The sequence below is a fragment of the Dromiciops gliroides genome, chromosome 3 (assembly GCF_019393635.1).
Source record: "Dromiciops gliroides isolate mDroGli1 chromosome 3, mDroGli1.pri, whole genome shotgun sequence".
Lineage (NCBI taxonomy): Eukaryota > Metazoa > Chordata > Mammalia > Microbiotheria > Microbiotheriidae > Dromiciops > Dromiciops gliroides.
Window position 1 is genome coordinate 5,686,331 of NC_057863.1, and position 17,491 is coordinate 5,703,821.

Here is a 17,491-nt window from a genome sequence, read left to right on the forward strand (position 1 = left end):
GTCTGATAGAGGAGAAAAATTATTGTTATTTTGTCTAGTAACTTTTTTCCAGTCATGTCCAACTCTTCATCATCCCATTTGGGGTTTTTTCTTGGTAAGGATCAATGAATAATTTTATATTTTCTTCTCTAGCTCATTTGACAGATAAACTGAGGCAAAGAAGGTTAAGTGACTTGCCCAGGTTCACACAGCTAGTAAGTGCTGTAGGCCTAATTTAAACTTCAGTTTTCCTGACTCCAGCCCAATTGTTCTTTTTACTGTGCCACCTAGCTGCTCCAGAAGAGAAAAGATAGCATGTGCTTTTCCCTTTCTCTCCAAAGATGATCAATATTGTTTCTATTCACATTCAAACCTTTCACGACCAGTGCTTTCCCTCTTTTAATTATTTGCTATTTATCTTGTATATCACTTGCTTTGTGCATTTTTTTTTTGCATGAACCTGGTTTCCTCCATTAGATTGTAATTTCAGTGAGGGCAGGAATTATCTTTTACCTGTTTTTGTATCCCCAGTGCTAAGAACAGTACTTGGCACAAAGAAATGACTTAATAAATGTTTATTGATTGATAGAATCAATATGTAGGAACACTTACGTGATGTATACATGGATATACAAGATATACTATATACACATATATATGATGCATGCATGACAGATATAATGTAACTTATTATAACCTAGTGTAAGTTTTTTTTGAGGGAGGGGCAGAATCACAACAGCTTAGAAAGGAGAGTTTAACAAGGACTGAAAAAGATTTCTTTGAACTAACTCTTTCTAAACAAAAGTTGAGACATCATTGATTTTATAGTCACGAAGGTAAACATTCTTTTTTAATCACTGTATTACTTATTTTAGCATTTAAAAACTGTTCCAAATGCTTTCCCTAAACCCTATGCCTTCCCCATCAACTGAGAAGGCACAATGTGATGTCAAAGTGAAATTTTGCAATATTGCCATGATGGGGGTGGGGAAGTAAGAAAAAGTAAGGAATATGAAAAAATAAAACCTTGTGCTGGAATCTGTACTCATATTCTTTCATTTCTTTCCCTGGAGATGGATACCATTTTCTATTAAAAAACCCTATAGAATTGTCTTGGATCAGAAAAGTTAAGTCAGGGGCAGTTAGGTGGCATAGTGGATTAACTACTGGGCCTAGATTCAAGAGGACTTGAGTTCAAATCCAGCCTCAAACACTTGACACTTACTAGCTTCATGACTAGGCAAGTCCCCCATTGCCCTGAAAAAAAAAAGAAAGAAAAAAAGAAAAGAAATGCTGTCATTCACAGTTGATAATCACACAATATTGCTCTTACTGTGTACAATATTCTCCTGATTATGCTCACTTAACTTTTTATCAGTTCATATAAGTTTTCCCTGGTTGAGCTGAAATCATCCTGCTCATCATTTCTTATAGTATAATACTATTTCATTATGATCATATGCCACTAGTTCAGATATTCCTCAATTGATGGGCATCTCCTCAATGACCAATTCTCTGATGGCCCCAAAAGAGCTGTTATAAATATTGTTGTACATATTTATCTTTTTTCTTTGATTTCTTTAAAGATGTAGACTTCGTAGTGGTGTTGCTGAGTCAAAGGGTATGCACAGTTTTATAGACCTTAGAGCATAGTTCCAAATTGTTCTCCAGAATGGTTGGAGTGGTTCACAATTCTACCAATAGTGCATTAGTGTCTTAATTTTTCTTCATCTCCACCAACATTTATTATCTTATTTTTCCATCATATTAGGCAATATTATAGGTGTGAGGTAGCACCTCAGAATTGTTTTAATTTTAATTTATCTTGACAATAGTGATTTAGAACATTTGTTAATATGATCAGTGATAGACTTGATTACTTCTAAAAAGTGATTGTTCATGTGCTTTGACCATTTATCAATTGGAGAATGACTTTTATTTTAATAAAATTGATTTGGTTATATATTGCATGTTGATTGGGTTATATATTACATGTAAGTATATTAATTGGTTATTATATGTATGTATGTGTAGATAAACACATACATGAATGTGTTGTTTATATATGTACATATGAATATATGTGAGTATATGTATATAATGTATATTTGTACATATGTTATTTTCCCTAAATACATGTAAAAACATTTTTTGAAAAAAGTGAGTTTCAAACTCTCTCCTCCCCCGTTCCCCTCCCCCTTCATTGAAAAGTCAATTTGATATAGTTTATAAATGAGCAGTCAAGCAAAAAAAGTTTTCATGTTAATCATATTGTGAATGAAAACAGATAAAAACATGAAAAATTTTTCATTTGACTAGAAATGACTTTGATTGCTCCATCTGCAAACTTCCTGTTTATATTTTTTGACCATCTCTCAAATTGGGAATGACTTGTATTCTTATAAATTTGACTCAGTTCTCTATATATTTGAGAAATGAGGCCTTTATGGGGGAATGGTTGAATTAAATTAAACAAGTTGTGATACGAGAATGTAATGTAATACTATTCTATTCTAAGAAATGATAAACTGGCAGATATCAGAAAACAAAACAAAACAAAACTTGGAAACACATGAACTGATGCTGAATGAAGTGAGCAGAACCAGGAAAACATTATACATTGTAAAAGCTACATTCTGAGATAGTTAACTATGCTAGATTTAGCTCTTCTTAGCAAAACAATGATCCAAATGACTCATGCTGAAAAATGCTATTGACATCCAGAAAAAGAAGTATGGAGTTCTAATGGAAATTGAGGTATAATATTTTCACATTTTTCCCCTTTTTCCTTTTTCTCCTTTGTTCTGATTTTTATTTCACAACATAATTAATAAACCATTTTAATTCTCCCTTTCCCGTTCTCACGGTGCATTTCACTTTCTCACCCCTTAATTTTATTTTTAGATAACCATCCAATATTTTTCAACTGACACCCATGAACACTTTCTATGCATACTCCTTCTAATTGTTCTAATAATAAGAAAATTCTTAGGAGTTACAAGTATCATCTTCTCATGTAAGAATGTAAATTATTTAAAATTATTGAATCCCTTATGATTTCTCTTTCCTGTTTATCTTTTCATGCTTCTATTGAATCTTGTATTTGAAGATAATATTTTCTATTCAGCTCTCCTCTTTTCATCAGAAATACTTGAAAGCTCTCCATTTCACTAAATATCCATTTTTCCCCTTGAATGATTATCTTCAGTTTTTTGGAGTAGATAATTCTTAGTTGTAACCTTTGTTCTTTTGCCCTCCAGAAATGATATTGCAACCCCTCTAATTTTTCATGTAGAAGGTGCTAAGTCTTGTATGCTCCTGACTGTGGCTCTATGATATTTAAATCATTTCCTTCTGGATGCTTCCAATATTTTCTCCATGACCTGTGAGCTCTGGAATTGCATTGTGTGATCTCTTTAAGGAGGTGACTGGTAGATTATTTCAATTTCTGTACAAATAATTTCCCAACATTCTATTTTCTTTCTAATCTAAGTTACATTGGGGATTTTGTGTAAAATATATATTTTTAACTTAATGTAGAAAAATTGATCCATTTCGCATTTCATAAAATTCTCTATATTATCTTTGGTTATAAATTGTTCCCATCTATAGAAACCATACTTTGGTATATGTTGTAAGATGTTGGTCTATGCTTAGTTTCTGCCACACTGTTTTCCCAACATCTTTTGTCAGATAGTGAGTTCTAGAAGTTGAAGTTGTCAAACAGTAGTTTGCTATAGTCATTTACTCCTGTTTTGTGTGCCTAACCTATTCCACTAATCCACCACTATATTTCTTAGCCAGTACCAAATACTTTTGAAGGATGACATTTTATAATATAATTTTAGATCTGGCATGGTTAGGCCACCTTACATTAGATTTTTTTCTTCATTAATTCCCATGATATTCTTGACATTTTGTTTTTCCATATGCATTTTGTTATTAGTTTGTCTACCTCTACAAAATAATTTTTTGGTAGTTTGATTGGTATGACATTGAATAAACAAATTAATTTAGGTAGAATTGTTATTTTATTATATGAGCTTAGCATTCCCATGAGCAATTTATATTTTCCATTGGTTTAGATCTGACTTTATTTGTGTGAAAAGTGTTTTATAATTTTGTTCATATAATTCCTGGGATTTCTTTGACTGGCAGACTTCCAAATATTTTATATTTTCTAAACTTGTTTAATTTAATTTAATTAGAATTTAAAATTTTATGTTTTTCCCAAATTATAGGTAAAAACAATTTTAATGTCAATTTTTAAAAACTTTGTGTCTGAATTCTCTTCCTCTCTCCCTCCACACCCCTGCCCTTAAGAATGAAAGCAATTTGGGGGCAGCTAGATGGCGCAGTGGTTAAAGCACTGGCCCTGTATTCAGGAGTACCTGAGTTCAAAGCCAGCCTCAGACACTTGACACTTACTAGCTGTGTGACCCTGGGCAAGTCACTTAACCCCCATTGCCCCGCCAAAAAAAAAAAAAAAGAATAAAGAATGAAAGCAATTCAATAAACGTTATACATGTGTAGTCATGTAAAACATTTCCACTTTAGTCAGGTCTACAGTTATTTTAAATGGAATTTCTCTTTCTATCTGTTGCTGATGGGCTTTGTTGGCTATATCTAGAAATGTTGATGATTTATGTGGGTTTACTTTATATCCTGCTGATTGTTTCAAGTAGTTTTTAGTTGATTCTTTAAGATCCTCTAATTATACCACCATATCATCTGCAGATAGTGATACTTTTGTTTCCTCCTATTCTATTGTTGTCTATTTTGATTCCTTCAATGTCTTTTTCTTCTCTTATTTCTGAGGCTAAAATTTCTTGTAAAAAATTTAATAATAGTGGTGATAATGCACATTGTTGTTTCACTCCGATCTTAACAGGGATTCTTCTAACTTATTCCCATTACATATAATGCTTGTTGATGGTTTTAGATAGATACTGCTTATCATTTTAAAGAAAGCTCCATTTATTTCTATTCACCATGGTGTGTTTAATAGGAATGGGTGCCGTATTTTGTGACGAGTCCTGAGTTATTGATCTGTGCTATGGCTAAGAGCCTTATCTGCTGGCTTATCCAGACACCCCTAGCATTTTCTCTCCTTTTACCCACATGAGACAGACCTTTCCTGATATCCTTTTAAGTTTTCTTCAGCCAGAAGATTGATTCACTCAATCTTTTTGTAGGTTCTGTAGCTCCAGAATCCATTTAGAAGCTTAATTTAAGGTTGTTTCTGAGGGAAATTTGGGTGATGTTTAAAATCTAAATTGTGTGGTCCCTTTAAATTAGAAGCTTTAGCACCAGTCTTTGGGCATTAAGCACTTATTAAAGCATGCCAGGTATTCACATGGAGTTCAGAAAGTTAAGAAAAGGCCTATCTAGCCTAGCCTTCCAGGCTGGTTGGGTTCTTCCTCAAGTTCTCCAACATGAGCCTTCTTCAATCATGAACTGTCTTCAAACTGAGTGTGGAAGCTTTTTATAGGTCCAGAGAAGAGGCGGTCCTTACACACTGCTTCAAGCTGATTGGTTAGTGTCATCCAAATCCATTGGTTCACTGGACTTGAAGGTGGTCTCCAGTTAAGTTCAAAGTTCTTAGCTTCTGAGAACAAGACTTTCTTAAGGGCTAGCCAGGTGTGCTTACAATCTAGTTAACTTGGAGTAGGCTAATCAGTGGTCAGTCACTCTCACTTAATTCAATCAGTTTAGATTAATCTACAGGTGGGCCTTTGAGTATCTGCTAAATCCCATTATTTTATCACATTTGGAAGATCTCAGGCAACTTCCTGGCTTCTCTGTGCCACCTTGGCTCTTCCCCCTCTGTTTTATTGTTTCTTAATGTCTCATAGAGTCATTGACTTCTATTTTCCCAAATCTATTTTTGAGGAATTGTTTTCTTCATTGACATTTTGTACCTCCTTTACCATATGGTGGATTCTACTTTTTTAGAGAGTTCTCTTAATTGGATTTTTGTGCTTCTTTTACCATTTGATCTACTTTTTCTTTTATGATTTTATTTTTTCAGTATGTTCTAGTGCTTCCTTTACCTAGAACTGACTCTTTTTTCATTATTTTCTCACATAATTTTCCTTTCTTTTCCCAATATTCCCCTACCTTTATTACTTTACTATAAAAATAATTTTTGAGCTTTTCCATTGCCAAAGACCAATTCATATTTTTCTTTGAGGCTTTGGAATTGCAGTTTTGTGGGTTGTTTTTTGTTTTTTGTTTTTGTTTTTGATTTTTGTTTGTTTTTTTTTTTTTGGTCTTCTTCTGATTTTGTGTTGTGATCTTACCTGGAATCCTAGTTAGTTTCTATGTTCAGGATCTTTTTATTGTTTGCTCATTTTAAGCATTTTTTTTTTACCTTTAACTCTATGCTAAAGTGAGGGTCTGTTTCTGGGGTGGAAAGGGTGTTGTCTCAAGCTTGAGGACTTTTTGTGCAGGTGTTTTAAGATGTAATTTTAGCAACTTATAAAATGTATGTTCAGCTCATATGGTCTGATCTTTAAATAAAGATTGTTTAACACTTCCCTGGCCTGTGCTCTGGTCTGTGAATGACCAAAAGCACTCTATTTAGCCCTGAACTTGTGAGCAGGGTCCCTGCCTCACTGTGGTTGCCAACTGATGTATAAATGCTTCTTATCTCCCTGCAACTGAGACCCAAGAGTGTGATCCAAATCAAAGTACAGGCAATTCAACAGAGTCCTGCCAGCAAAGGAATTCCTATAATCTCCTTCTGATCAATTGCCTAATCCCCTTACCTTCTGTTGGAAGAGAGATTCAGAAGCCATCACTGCTGCAATTTATTATGTCACCCACAAGGCCTGCTGCTTATTTGCTAAAGCATGGCTTACACTGATGTAGCTTCAGTTTGAGTGTATAACAATCTTGCCTGGTATGGCAGACCTTTCCTACTGACTGTCTAAATTTTCTTAAGTTGGAAAATTGTTTCATCCATCTTTTTTGGGGTTCTACCATTCCAAAATTTGTTTTGAGATATTACTTAAAGTTATTTCAAAGGAGATTTGGAGAGCTCAGGAAAATCCTTCATTTTATCTGCCACCATGGCTATTCCCCCAGTTCCCTATATGTTTAAGAAATGATGCCTTTATTAGAGAAGCTTGCTTTAATCCCCACCTCCACTTTCCTTCTTTTTTAATAATCTCAGATGCATTTGGTTTTGTTTTGTGAAACATTTAAAAAATTTAACTTAATTAAAATCATCCATTTTATTTTCCATGATCCTCTCACTTTTATTTTAACACCTATTTTTCTTTTATACATAGATTTGACAGGTAAATTTTTCCATGCTTTACTTTCTTATGACAGTATCCTTTATATCTAAATGATATACCCATTTTATGTTATCTTTATAGGAAGTATGAGATCTTCATCTATATCTGGTTTATGTCAAACTGCTTTCCAGTTTTTCCAGTAATTTTTTGTCAAATAATGAATTCTTGTCCCCAAAATTTGGATTGCTGTGTTTTTTGAATGCTAGATTAATATGGTCATTTACTTTTTTATGTACCTAATCTCTTCCATTGATTTACCACTCTATTTCTTAACCAGGACCAGATTGTTTATATGATAACCACTTTGTAATATAGTTTGAAATTAACTGTTAGGCTACCTTCTTTCACATTTTTTTTGCCAATAATTCAGAGTAAGCATTCATGATGCCAAATTATAAATTAAATAACTATGAGCTTGGTACAATACATCCTATACCATGAATCATTCATAAGAAAGCTAGACTTACTTAAAGTAACTACAAAGGAAGTAGTCTGGGGAACAAATTGATTTTAACCCCAACATAATCATCAGAAAAACACTGGACAAAAGTTATAAATATAACTACTAAATACATAAGAAAATATACACATGGAAGTTACTTTTCTTGTCATAACCTGACTCAGTTTCTTTCTTCAGTTGTTCCTTTAAATATCAATTCTTTAACTTGCTAAATAATTCCAGTGTTGGAAATATGCCCTGAAATTAAAAAAAAATTACTAAATAAGTGGATGATCAAACAGATAGATAGATAGATAGATAGATAGATAGATAGATAGATAGATAGATAGATAGATAGATAGAAAACAATCAAATGAATGAATGAATGAATGAAGTTAGGGTGTTGAGTAAGAGAGTCTTCTGATATACAAATCAAATTCTTTCTAGCAAGCATTTATTAAATATCTAATATGTGTCAGCAAATGTAATCAATGCAGGTGATACAGCAACAACAAAAACAGCAAATAAAATGGTCCCTTCCCTAAAGGACATTTTGCCTGGAGGACTTTGGCTAAATAGCAGTGATGTAGAGAGAAGGCAGAGTAGTGGCCTCAGTCACTAGAAGTGGGATCAAATCCCAGTTCTGCATCATATAATCCATGTAACCATTGGGCATTTCACTTATTCTCTCAGTTGCCTCAAACTCCCCATCTGGAAAATGGAGGTGCCAATATTTTTTCCTAACTCCATGCCTCATGGGGCTCCTATCAAATGAAATAGTGCATGCAAAGCTCTCAAAGCATTATGTAAATGGGAAATATTCTGTATCATGACTTTAGAAAATATACACAACCATGGAACTGAATCATGTAAGAACAGCAGAGACCACATACAATTCACAGGCTCATCTAATTTAGTTATCTGGGTACTAATGATAGTGATGATAATGGACAGTATGATGGGAGTGTGCATGGGACAGTGGTGATGGTGGGAATGGTGATTTAAAACTTTAATTAATCAACCAATATTTAAGAAGCTCCTACTATATTTCAGGTACTGTTTGTTCTCGGAAAACAAAGAAAAGCCAAGACAATCTCTGTGCTCAAGGAGCTCTAAATGGGGGAGATGCCAGACAAACATCTATGTACAAACAACAAATACATACACATAATCTGGAAATGGCAACAGAAGAAAGGCAAGAGTATACAGGGGTATCAGGAAAGGCCTCTTGCAGAAGGAGGAATTTCTTATTTTTTTCTTTTTCTTTCTTTCTTTTTTTTTGGTGAGGCAATTGGGGTTAAGTGACTTTTCCAGGGTCACACAACTAGTAAGTGTCAAGTGTCTGAGGCCGGATTTGAACTCAGGTGCTCCTCAATCCAGGGTCAGTGCTTTATCCACTGCGACACCTAGCTGCCCTAGAAGGTGGAATTTAAATGGAACTTTAAAAAGTCAGGGAATCTAGGATACAGAGATTGGAAGAGAACATTCCAAGTATGGGGGGCAGCCAACAAAATTTTTAGATAGAGAATATGGAGTGTCTTGATCATGGAATAGAAAGGACTCCAGTGTCACTGGATCAATAATAATGTGAAGGCATATAGGAATACTAGAAAGCTGTGGAGGGGTAGGTCATGAATACCAAATGGGATTTTCTACATGGATCTGGAAGTGATAGAAAGCCATGCAAGTGACTGAGTAGAGGTGTGTGTGTGTGTGACATATTTAGACCTGCACTTGAGGAAAATAACTTTCATGTATTAATGGAGAATAGATTAAAGAATGTAGAGACTGGAGGCAGGGGGATGCACCAACAGGTTCAGACATGAGGTGAGAGGTCATGTACCAGGGTGGTGGGTGTTTCAGAGGGGAAAAAAGGTGGGGTACATTTGAGAGATCTTGCAAAATTGAAATTCACAGGTCTGGGCATCATTTTGACATGGGGACAAGGCTGATAACATGATGGGAACAAAAATAGTGATTGATGGTAGCAGTGATGGGGAGGTTGAAAGCACCTAGTTACAAGTGTTTCCCTCATCTGGCCCTGTGATTTCATCACTATAGGTTCTTAGTATGGAAACTCCTTCCAGTAACTCAATTGGCAATGCCTATGTAAAGCATATTCTTAGAGTATTCCCTGGGGGGATTGAGTTAAATGACTTGCCAGGGTCACACAAGGTCCGTGAAAGAAGTGATTCTCTATGAGCTAAATTTGTTCCTTCAGGCAAAAATATTCTAGAATTTCAAAATCAAAGACCTACTATGCAGCTAGACAGTCAAAACTGGGATAAAGTGAAAAGACAAGTGGTCTGAGAAGCAGATGATCATGGTTTTCACTCCAGCTCTTTTACTAGCTCATTTTGTGGTCTTTGAATAGTCACTAACTCTCCCTGGATATCAGTTTCCCCATTTAGAAAATGTCAGACTGCAATTTTCTTTCACTACCCATTGACCTCTAAAATGTGGAAATTTGATCTTTCATACTTTTTGCATTCTCATTCAACTTCTGTGTGTCACCTAGGATAAATATCTATAAGAGGATGAGAATTCCCAGGGAGTGATGCAATGATGAATTATTCGGAAGATTTTCAAAGTGCCTATGGATAGAGCTCATTCAAAAAAAAGTTTCGTGCTTAATTTGTCCTAAATTTTCAAGTTTATTCAACTTTTGTGCTTTTGCCTGCTAGATAAATGTCAGGAGGAGAAAACTCCCTGCATCCCACTGGTCTTTCAAGATGTATGGCCTGGTTGGAAGGAAGCAATCTTGCAAGTGAGGCTGTTAGTGGAATTTACTTGGTCTAATTATATTGATTTTTAGTGGTTTGGAGAAGCAGCTGACCTTTGAGAGATTTATACTAACTGAATCATTAGAGGGTTGTTCCATTGAGTTCAGTATGAATCAATATTAAAATCCATCTCAGCTCCTTTTCTCCTGTTCTCTTTTAGTTGTTTGTAAAAGGGAGAACATTGGGGAGCATATTCGCTTGGGGAAGTTGCTCCAATTCATATCTTCTTCGGAAACTGGAAACAGTTCTTTTCCTGGAGAAAGCCTGGTTTCCACAAGTTCTGTTAATTGCTTCTGTTTTATGGTCCTTCAGAGAGGGAGATGTAACAGGTCCTAGAACCTTCATTTTAATTTGGTTAGAAAATCCTTCAAGTTCAGAAGAAGATTCTGACTGTTGGAGAAAGCAGGTCACTTCAAAGCAGTGACAGATTGGAAAGACTTTATATTGCATATAGGGTTGATAAATCCCTCTTCTATATCACAAATGACTGATATGGGAATTATGACATTTTAAATGATAAAGGGAATATTAAAGTTAAACTAGCCAAGTAGATATCAAGAAAGAGATACCCACGAAATAAGAGGAGATAAAATTCAATTGCAGGAAAGGCATGGTTACTACCTGAGCTAGGAAACGGATCACTCCAGAGGTCAGGACTATTATTCAAAAAAAAAAAAAAAAGAAAATCCCTCTGACTCTTAGGAATATTACCCCAACCCACCTCCAAAATGAACTTTCCATTGTCAGGTGGTCACCTCATCTATACTCTACAAAAGCTTTGACTTTTCTTCTCTTCTTAGAGGAGAATGTTTCCAATCTATCTCTTTCCCTTGAGACAAAGTCTTCAATTTCCCTCTTGGTCACATTTTCTAGTGCCCAAATAAAGGACAATTTTAATTCTAATTGGACTGTGTGTGAGTGTGTAATTCTTTACAGAGGAATACCTAAGGACCCCAAACACCTTTTTCCTCAAGGACATAAATAACCAAATGATTCACTGAAATTTGTGACTGAAGTAAAGGTGAGGAAGGAGGAAATACACTCAAGTTTTAATGAATCAAGGATTAAAAAAACAATTGGGAGGAATGATTTATATAAACTTCTCAGTGGATTGCTTTATCACAAAGACATAGACTCATATCTGTCTCACACATAAAAGCATTTTATAAATAGATACACACATGGAAATATACTACATAGCCATAAAATATTGAGAAAACCATTTATCTCAAGGGTTGGAGAATGATAAAGAATAGGTAGACATTGTTTCTTAAAGAACATCACCTGTAGGGGCAGCTAGGTGGCACAGTGGATAGAGCACCAATTCTGGATTCAGGAGGACCTGAGTTCAAATCTGACCTCAGACACTTAACACTTACTAGCTGTGTGACCGTGGGCAAGTCACTTAAACCCAATTGCCTCACCAAAAAAAAAAAAAATCACCTGTTTGTGAACTTACTTCTAGATAACTGGTATTTGACAACTTCTTAACTATGTATCAGAGCAACTACCTTGCTGAGATATAATAAAATTCAATCTCTCTCTCTCTCTCTCTCAATCTACCCTCCTATTTATCTATGTACTTACCTATCTCTATTAATGTATATGGGTGCTATAAACATTTATGTATATGCATGTATATATGCATATATGTGTTATGTACATATGTGTGTATATTTATATACTGCTTTAAGGTTTACAAAATGGTTTAATAAGTATTACTCATTTTACCCTCACATATGAGGAAACTGAGGCAGTCAGAATTTAAGGGAATTACCAGGGGTCACACAACTATTAAGTATTGAAGAGGCTCATTTTTACTGTTTTGTTGACCCCAGATTCTGTTCTGTCCCCACTCCCTTCATGATGCTTGTTATATACATATATGGATATATATGTGTATACAAATGCAAATATAGAGGGAAGAAAAGGGGAAGGAAATAAGCATTTTTATAGCATCTAATATTTTTCAGGCTTTGTGCTGAGCACTTTAAAAATGTATCTCCTTTAATACCTATGAGTTAAATGCTGTTATTATCTCTATTTAATAGTTATTATGTTACCTTTATTATTTACTCTTATTATCACCTACGTGGTAGTTGCTATTATTATCTCCATTTTACAGTTATGAAAACTGAGGCAAATAGAGGTTAAATGATATACAGTGTCAGACATCTAGAAAGTAGCTGAGGCTAGATTTGAACTCAGGTCTTCCTGACTTCAAGCATGGCACTTTATCTACTGCATCTCTTAGCTACCTCTTACAATACACATCTATGTTCATATTCATGTGCATAACTATGTATTATATATAACAAGTATATAGTGCATAAGATGCATATGCATATATTTACAAATATTCATACATACATACCAACATATATAATACCTATTGTGCCATTTATATGTGTATATGTGTGACTACAGAAAATTAAAACCGAATTGAATTTATGAGAGCAATCCCAACAAAATCTTTGAAATAAGCAATTCCCCCAAAGGTTTGTTCTAATAAATAAATGTGGATTCTGAGATTTACTTTCCTTCTTTCAATTTTCTATCTTTGAATTTGGTAGATGATATTGCACTGGCTCTTTTGAGACCAATGGAGATTTTAGAGTTAAATGTAAAGAGTCGGGTTTTTTTTTTTTGGGGGGGGGGATGACAGACAAGTAAAACCTTAACTTGGGGGGGCTATTTCTGATCAGGAAATCGTAGACAGATACTTGAAGGAACTTCAGAAGTCATTTAGGCTTTTTTATCAAAAAAATAAATTGAATTTCAGATAAATTTTCATCTGTTCAGTTTAATTCACCTGTTGAGTTGCAGACTGCTCTTGTTTACCCAGTTGTTAATATGATCATATATCTAATTCTAGAAGGGATCTCAGCATCTGTATAATATATCTCCCCTCCTTTTTATTGAGAAAGAAAAGGAGACCTAGAAAAGTCCCATATCTTGCCCAAGGTAACTTGAAAATAAAACCTAGGAATAACTTGGTACAAATCAAGAGAATCTCTACTACTTGTCAAATAGTTCAGCTTGTGAGATCATTAAAGGAAATGAAAATGCAAAGCCCTACAGGGGGCCAGTACATAGAAAGTGTTGGACTTTAAGTTTGGAGAAGCCATGAACAGTTTACTTCCTAGATGTGTGAACCCTGGCATGCCAGGCAAGTATCTGTGGCTTCCCTTTCCTCAATTGTAAAGTAATAAAAAGAGAGATGAAAACAGAGTGACAGAGACAGAAAGAGAAGCAAAGGGAAAGAGGCAGAGAGGGAGGGAGAGATCCTGCATTATCTACTTTATGGGGTTATAATGAGGACATATAAAAGAGTTCTTGTCACATGGTAGGTACTTATGTTTGTTAAATCGTTAAAGTGGAAGCCATCAGTGGTACAAATTACCTTTCTAATAACCTACATTGAAGAAGAGAACTAACGTTCATCTTGAGTTAAATAGATATCCAAAATTTTATTTTGTTTTGTTTATAATAAAACCAAGTTGGTTGCCATTCAAATGCACGTATTGGACATACAATTTTGGTTTGATAGCTGATAAGACAAATCTCTCTCTCTCTCTCTCTCTCTCTCTCTCTCTCTCTCTCTCTCTCTCTCTCTCTCTCTCTCTCTCCCAAGAATACTCAAGTTCCCTTCTCTCCTCCTTGCCCCAAGATTTTATTGTCGTGGTGGTAATGATTAAATCAAGAAAGTGTATAAGAATTGAAGTGGCTTCACTCCTATAGATGTGAACTTTCCTAGAAATGTGAGGCATAGTAAGTGAGATATAAGGGCTGATTTAGGCTTTGCCCAAAGGCAAAGGAACAAAAATGCCAATGATAGCCCCAGGTTACTAAAGGGTGTTGTTTCCAGGGATCACTGGAGTCCAGTCTACTTTTGAAACATAGAGAGATGAAAAGAGCTAATGGCTTCCCCGGGGAAACCATACATTCTAAGGTGTTAGCAAGAGAAAAAGAAAGACGAAAATTAGTTTATCCCTTTGGAACCTGTCTGGCCATTTGCCCAGGCTTAAACAGAAGAAAACTATCACTTCTGTGTCCCATCCTTTGGCATCTGTTATAATTTCTTATGCAGTATGAAAATGCAGATCAAGAGAATTTCTCTAAATAGGGGCTGCTTTTTCCAGGCAACAGACAGGTCCTTGAGCTAATTTCTTTGAAATTAGCTTCTGCAGATGAAGGGGCTGATCCTCTTGTCTCTAAGAGCCATGATCAGAACAAACATTGTGGGAAGGATAAGCAGAATTATTCTAGAGAGCAGATGTGAAAACCCTTGAAGTTTTTACCTATTTCTCTGGTTATCATTCAACTAGACATATTGGATATAGCAGAATATTTGATAGTTGAAGAGACAAATGTCTTACTTTTATGCCAAGAACTCTCAGCTTCTCTTCTTCTCCAAGCCTCCTAGGCAGTTAGGCCAACAGTGAAGGAAGGAAGGAAGGAAGGAAGGAAGGAAGGAAGGAAGGAAGGAAGGAAGGAAGGAAGGAAGGAAGGAAGGAAGGAAGGAAGGAAAGAAGGAAGGAAGGAAGGAAGGAAGGAAGGAAGGAAGGAAGGAAGGAAGGAAGGAAGGAAGGAAGGAAGGAAGGAAGGAAGGAAGGAAGGAAGGAAGGAAGGAAGGAAGGAAGGAAGGAAGGAAAGAAGGAAGGAAGGAAGGAAGAAAGAAGGAGGGAAGGAAGGAAGGAAGAAAGAAAGAAGGAGGGAAGTAGGGAGGAAGGGAGGGAAGGAGAAAAGGATGGAAAGAGAAAGTGAGGGAAGGAGAAAGGAAGGAGAAAGAGGGGGAGAGGAGGAGAAAGGAAGGAGAAGGGGCAAAGGGTCAGGAGGGGAGGGAACGGAATTAGTTGGAAAGGAAGGACAAGCTTAATATCACTCATCTTCAATAGAATTCCAAAGTTCCTTTCAATTTCTCCATAGTCTTACATTGAAAATTCCAATTCTATCTGGTCCCCAGACTCTGAAATGAAGTTTTCAATGTTTTAGTTTCAGTTCTTAGAATCCTGTGCACTCTCCAATTTGAGAACAGTAAATGAAGAGCAGACATAGGCAATTCAAACTTAAAATATTAATGTGGGCTAATCTATCAATTTCAAATGAAAGAATAAACTAAAATCCTGAAACATGATGTAAAAAAATATCACCAGTGCCCTAGTTTTAATAACAACTATGGCTAAATGCTATCTGATGCAGTGGTCAGAAGCAGGGAAAGAAAAGGAAGGCAACTGATAAAAGGGATGGCAGAATAAGGGAGGCAGTGGTTGGGAGCAAAACACTGGTCAGGAGGATGAGGATGAAAGAAGGGAAAAAAAGAGTAGAAACAAGGGGAAAAGAGGATGGATGGAAATAAAGAGTTAGTAAACTTAACTGTGAATGTGAATGGGATGAAATCTCCCCTAAAATGGAAGCTAAAAGCAGAGTGGATTAAAAACCAGAATCTTAAAATATGTTGTTTACAAGAAACACATTTGAAGCAGAGACACACACAGAATAAAGGTAAAAGTTTGGAGCAGAATACATTATACATCAGCTGAAGTCCAAAAAATGGGGGTAGCAGTCCTTCTCTCAGGCAAAACAAAAATAGATCTAATTAAAAGAGGTAAGGAAGGAAACTACATCTTACTAAAAGGTACGATAGAAAATGAAGTAATATAAATAGTAAACCAAGTGGTATAGCGTCCAAATTCTTAGAGAAGAAATTAAATTAGTTACATGAAGAAATAGAAAGCAAAACTATACTAGTGGGAGATGTGAAACTTCCCCTCTCAGAATTAGATAAATCTAGCCACAAAATAAATAAGAAAGAAGTTAATGAGGTGAATAGAAAATTATAAAAGTTAGATATGATAGATTTCTGGAGAAAATTGAATGGGGATAGAAAGGAATGGACTTTTTTCTCAGCAGTACATGACACATTCAAATTGACCATGTATTAGGGTACAAAACCTCATACTCAAATGTAAAGAGGCAGATATAGTAAATGCATCCTTATCAGATTATGATGCAATAAAAATCACATGTAATAAAGAGCCATGGAAAGGTAGACTGAACATTAATTGGAATGTAAATAATTTCATCTTAAAGAATGAATGGGTCAAACAACAAATCGTATAAACAATCAACAACTTCATCCAAGAGAATGACAATAATGAGAAAACATACCAAAATCTATGGGATGCATCCAAAGCAGTGTTTAGGGGAAATTTGTTATATCTAAATGCTTATATGAATAAAAAAGAGAAAGGGAGATCAATGAATTGGGTATGCAATGAAAGAACTAGAAAAAGAACAAATTTAAAATCCCCAATTAAATACTAAACTAGAAATCCTGAAAATCAAAGGAGAAATTAATAAAATTGGAAGCAAGAAAAGTATACAATTAATCAATAAAACTAAGAGCTGTTTTATGAAAAAAACATTAAAATAGATAAACATTTATTTGATTTGATTTTTTTTTTAAAAAGAAAGAAAACCAAAATAACAGTATCAAAAATGAAAGGGTTAGGGGTGGCTAGGTGGCGAAGTGGATTAAGCACCGGCCTTGGATTCAGGAGTACCTGAGTTCAAATCCTGCCTCAGAAACTTGACACTTACTAGCTGTGTGACCCTGGGCAAGTCACTTAACCCCCATTGCCCTGAAAAAAAAATGAAAGGGGTATATTCACTACCAATGAAGTGGAAAATGAATCAATAATTGAGTCATTTTGCCCAATTGTATTCCAATATGAATTTCAATATTCCAATTTGGCAATCTAAATGAAATGGATAAATATTTTCAAAAATACAAATTTTCCAGGTTAATGGAAAAGGAAAAAAAATCCTTAAATAAGCCTGTATTAGAAAAAATAAATTGAACAAAAAATAAATTGAACTCCATAAGAGAAAAAATATCTGGGGAAATATGGATTTATATGTGAATTCTACCAAACATGTAAAGAACAATTAATTCTAATACTAAAAAAAAAAAAAATTTGGAA